This window comes from Callorhinchus milii, unplaced genomic scaffold, assembly GCF_018977255.1.
Source record: "Callorhinchus milii isolate IMCB2004 unplaced genomic scaffold, IMCB_Cmil_1.0 Scaffold3, whole genome shotgun sequence".
Lineage (NCBI taxonomy): Eukaryota > Metazoa > Chordata > Chondrichthyes > Chimaeriformes > Callorhinchidae > Callorhinchus > Callorhinchus milii.
Window position 1 is genome coordinate 18,355,352 of NW_024704744.1, and position 6,000 is coordinate 18,361,351.

Sequence of the window (6,000 nt, forward strand, 5' to 3'; positions counted from 1 at the left end):
TTTGAGGCTTGAACTTATTTCTTAGCAAGTTAGAGCATGCAAATTTTTGACATTTCTTAACTTCAGCCTTAATTTTCAAATTAGTTTTCTATAGCACTTCCAAAATCAATCTGCCTTGCACCCCCTCCCTTTTGGCTTTCAAAACTCTTCTCTATAACATCTTTGTTTAACTGTGCCTTCAGCAACCTCCCCACTATCCCTCCTCCCTCCCTACCGCCCTCCCTCCCATTTAGGGCTCTTGCTTATTCTTTGTAAAGTGTTTGATATGTGAATAACACTGCAGTAAAACTCACATAAGTCATATCAGTCAGGACCATAACATTTAATAACAATATAATAATTCTTCATTTGATATAGAGCCTTATTATGTCATCGAGACGTCTCAAAGCTCTTCACAGAATATACTATAAAATGGATTGACTGTGTATTTTGTGCACTAAACGCAGCAACCAATTGAACACAGCAGTATTCCACACACAGTCGTGGATGAATGACCAATTCTTTTTTGTGGAGGGATTATTACACACAGAAAGCGATCCACCAATCGACTAGCAACTACCATGTAAACAGAAAGGCAGAGTAAATAAGGCTGAATTGCAGTCAAACTGTAGAAGTTGAAGAAAATCCAATTTAATCAATAATCTACTCAGTGCATGCGTAACTCAACACAGTCGGTAAGTGTGCAAGCGGTAATTCATCATTCTAGTCGCATGCGCTTACCGCAATTAAATGCTTGTCACTCTTACCAGCAAACATGGGAATCGCATTGGATCACGGGAAATTAAATTCTTGAAGATTATTTTTCCTGTGATTCAATGCAGCCAGTCGGTAAAGTGCACATGTATTCTCAGGTAAGGTTGTTGTTTTCCCAAAGTGAAAGGTGCTCTATAATGAAATGTTGTTGTTGTTGTTGTTGTGTACCGCGAATCAAGGTCTCCAGTAAGCACAGGAGTAATGGAGGGTAGAGGATTGGCGTTACGAGTTAGGAGATGAATAATACGAGTAGTGTAAATAAATCTATGTGGTTTTGATAGGAAATTAAATGGAACTCGGGTGATTGGAGCACTTGGGAGTTTATACGATATATAAAGATAAGAATTATGCGAGTTTAGTAGTACATGATTAAAAATTGCTGTTGAATGAATTGAAATAAAAACACCACTATTTGTGATACCCTTTCAAACTCCATTTAAAGCATGGCACATTTAAAAGCATATTATAGTGATACATTTCTTGACAAAAAAAAAGAATGATTTAGAATTTTTAGTACCTGCTTAAGTTTACTGAATTCAGGTGACACGCAGAAATTCTTCTCTTCCTCATATACTGCATTTTCTCCACATGTTGCTTCCATATATCCAGTGAAATTGGATGAGCAATTTATCTTTACTGTTTCAGTTTTCACACTTGATCCATATTCGCTACTATTGCAAATCATGCTGCCATCTGGTTCAAGAAAGCAGCATTTTTATTGCTGTTATCTAAACAATGATCTATGCTAAATCCATGTGGCACACTTTTATTAAAATACAAATGTGTCCTTCACCAACAAAAACAAACATTGTTGTATTGTTGAAAGTACAACAACAATACGTTACATTTGAATAGCGTTGGACGTCCCAAGTTGCTGGACAGTCATGGATTTGGACCTGAGCTGGGGGTTGGGATCAGGAGAGATGTAGACCAGGGAGGGTCGGGCTACAAGGGTGACCTAAGGCCCAGTCGAAGAGGAGGGTCTTGAGCCAGATCTTGAAGGAGACAAGGGAAGGGTGAAGTGAAGAGACTGTGGGATGGAGTTCCAAAAGGTGGGGACAGAGAGGCTGAAAGCCCAACGGCCAATGGAGAGTCGGACCCAACAGGGGACATGGAGCAGGCCAGAGCCCATTGAGTAGTGAGAGCAGACACAATGATATGGAGTTTGCAGATCACGGAGGCAGGGAGGAGCAAGACCTTGGAGGGTTTTGAAGGCAAGGACAAAGATTTTGAACTCTATCCACTTACTCCACGTTATCCATTTATTGCTGAGCAGTCAGACAATCAAAATACCATCAAATCGACCAAAGGGAGGAAATAAGCTGATTTAGTGGCATTAATATACCAGATAATTTTCACGCAAAAATTAGTTGTACACAACTTAAAATAAGTTGAGCTCAAAGAATAGTTCTTTTACATAATAATATATGCTGTGTCACTTACTTAGTTTGAATTTAATGGTCATAATTGAAGGAAGAGATGAAGTATCATAAGACAATGGGTCGTTGTTCAAAAAACCGCCAATACTCTCCAATGTGCCTTTGCCTTGGAACCCAAAGAGCAAGTATCTAATGAGGCTCTGCACTGAAAATATTAAAGAAAAATAACAATTAACTTATATTAAGCAAATAAATTTATGGACGCAGTTTGCTTGCCTTTGAGTCTTATTTAGAGTCAAGCCAGTCTCAAACATGAGCCCCACCAGTCGTTTTGAGTCTCGACAGCTCAAATTTATTTCATGTCTAGTTACATAATCCATCCTATTAAATATTATTGCACAAAATCAGAGTGTTGTATATGTACGTCACCTGCACATGGAGATTTTTCCTGTGTCTGAAATGGAATACACACTCTTTCCCTGAGGAGACCAGCCTGCTTACCTAATTGTGGATAGCATTAGGCACCAGGTTGGTCTCCAGAGTGTACAGTGGGATACTGTTAGAGTCTAACCTCTTTAGATGGTCATTCAAAGTGCCATGAAACCATTTTCATGTAGCTTTTAAGGTATACCTCTGTAGTACTAAGTATGAACCTGGTTATTAGTCATTGGCAGAATGCTGTTCCCAGGGTAATAATTCCTTCAAAAACCTTTTTAAAAAAAATAATAATTTGGTCACTAAGTCCACAACAGTTTGTGAGACATAGCTGCATGTACTTGGCTGCTGCATTTTGCCCACAAAATATAGTCAATTCCTTTCACAGTATATTCTGTGAAGGGCTTTGAGAAGTCTCGAAGATGTGATAAGCCGCTATATCAAATGCAACGAATATTCTTTTTATTACTCTCAGCTGAGATCTCCAGCGTGTCTTTATATCTTTTAGGATCATGAAAACAATAAATCTTACTTGAGCCTTCTCCTTAACGTAAATATTTTCAGCTTCTGTTGCCTCTCCTTGTAACTCAGGGGCCTCCGGTCAGCTTTCAGTTTAGTTACCCATTAGTGTTCCTCTCCAACACTAAGAGGTAAAATTACACAAAGCTGTATTTTGTTTCTGTTGAGTCAATTGAGTCAATTGGCCCTTTTATCCAGAATCCCAAATTTTGTACATTAATTACCATGAGCTGAAGCAAACCACGGAAATTGGTGAGCGAAATCTATCATCATACTTATTATCTGGTTGTTGTAAAGAAAGAGCAAAAAAAAATTCAGATACACTTTAGTACTCCTCTGTAACTCCCGCCCCTTTCATCTCACTGCTTCTCTTAAAATCCTGCCTTAAAACCTAGCTCTTTGACTGCATCTCCTTATTCCTCCTTTGCCTTCGATCTTCCTCGCTGTCTGACTCTTTCACTGGGAAATACTACAAAATGTTATCCTACTTGATAGACACCATATAAATGGAAGCTGTTGTTGTTTATTTCTTACCTTCTAAAAGCATCCTCTGTTTGAAATGGTAAAAATCCGCAGGCGGTGAATGCAATGAGTCCTACAAAGTGAACATCAGACGATAGCCATCAGATTTTCTTAAATATAACAAACTTCAAAACGTTTCATATTTTCTCTTGTTTGCTGCTGAGGTGCCGACTCAACACTAAATTTACCAATTGTCACATCTCATGGGATTTTCAACAGTTGGGTGCATTTAGTGGTACATTTACTATCTACGATATTAAGCCAGGCTCTCTCTCTTTCCATCCCACAACTGTTCATGCCAAAGCCAACCATGTTGGACTGCTCACCTGTGGAGTGCAACATTACCAGACAGTTGGAAACTGGCTCAAACCTGATTTCATGTTAAATTAAGCTGGTATCCGAGTGTTCCCAGATGCTATCCTGTGTGATGGGCACTATATAAATACAAGGCATTGTTGTGTCTGATGGTAGCTGCTCCAGTTCCATTGCTTGGAGAATCAACATGCTGCAACTACAATATTCCCGTCCATAAAAGCAATGATTTAACCCTGCTTCAACAGATAGGGGTCAATTCAGTGTGATAATTAGCACAGTAAGTTTGTTATGAAATGTCACAGATTATCTCCAATATTGTTTTGAAACTAAAGTTACAGCTTAGAATTGAAAGTTAAAAGGCCACGTTCGCTCACCTAAAAATAAACGTTTAAGCAACTTTGCTGACATTTTTTTTAAGAAAAGGCACTTCAAATTCTGAAAGGCTGGGAGGAAAGAATGGGAGGAGGGACAGATATTCTCCAGAAGTTGGGGGAAGTTATGCCCAAAACTGTTATTAAAGACAAAATAATGGCATAATTATCTCATTACATATCGTATTTCCTTCATATTTAAAGCATTCTAAAAATACATTTTATTTGGGTGTAAACCTGGTTCAATTAGTGGCACTCTCACCTTTGAGTCAGAAGGTTGTGGGTTCAATTCCCAAGTTGGGTCTTTAAACTCAAATAGTCTAAGCTGATACTGCAATACAGAGCTGGGGAGCATTTCATTGCTGGAAATGCAGTCCTTTGGATGAGATGTTAAACCGTGGTCCTACCTGCTGTTCAAGTAGACATTAAAGATCCCATGCCACTATTCAAAAAGAGAAGGGAGTTTTTATTGGTGCCCTGGCCAACTATTCTCCAGATAAAATTGGTCAATCACTTGAAGGCATTGGTGAGATATTGCCATTTGCAAATGAACATTGTCATTTTCACCTCCAAAATATATATTCACAAAAAAAACTCTCCCTCCAATGCGCATTCCACCCAATATATGGAAAATTCCATGTGTAGATGGGATCCATGGAGCTTCCAGTTTGGTTTGGATATTCTTAAAAATAAAGATGGATTTCTACATGTGTCGGTCAGGATAGATACCAGGATTTTTTTCTTTACTCAGAGGACAATCAATGACTGGAACAGGTTGCCAGGAAAGGTGGTAGAGGCTAAGATTCATTAAAAAGTAGCATAATGCTGGGATTGGGGGACGGTAGGGTGAGTGTTCTGGAAGGATGAGATCGGATGGGCTGAAAGGCCTTCTTCATCCAAACCAATCTTGTGATCTGTGAACAGAGCTCCCCTGCAACTTTATAGTAAATCCTATGAAGCACTTTAAGTTGTCCTCTTGACATGAACGGAACAATATCAAATGGAAGGATTATTTATTATTATTATCAAATAATGTAACAATTGCTTACAGCTGACTTTGGTGTCCAGATCTCAGTCTCAGAAATTAAAAGTGTTGGCAAAAGACAGGAAGCCACGATCACAAAGAACGTCACGCCCATGCTTCTGGCATCAGCTACATAAGAAATGCAAAACAGAAACATTAGAAGGAATGTGCAACATTTAATTCACAAGAATCCATTTGATTTGGTTATAATAACTGCATCTCAGAAATAATCCTGAAAGTAGAAGGAAGGTATCCAAGTCAGTTAACAAAAGAGGAGGACTTGAATAGAATTGATTTGATCATACCCAGGCTGTACAGTTTCTGGTCAGACCGCACCTCGAGTACTGCATACAGTTCTGGTCACCGTGACATAAAGGTCCTATCCTAGAGTTACTAAAGAGGAGTGCGATTTGGTTGATCCCCAGTGTCAAAGGAATGAATTATGAACAGTTAGATATCCTCGGACTCGTCTGTCTTGAGAGTAAGACAAGTTTGGACTCTACTGTCTTAATCTTGATAATTATAGCATTTTCAATTGGATTGAAACAGTAAACACAGAACAATACTTTGTAGGCTATTTGACCCATCGAGCCTGTCCCACTACCTTCCAAAATTGATACACACCTCAATTCCACCTCCCTGCCCTCTGCATACCCCGTGATTAGGCATTTATCTATTTGCC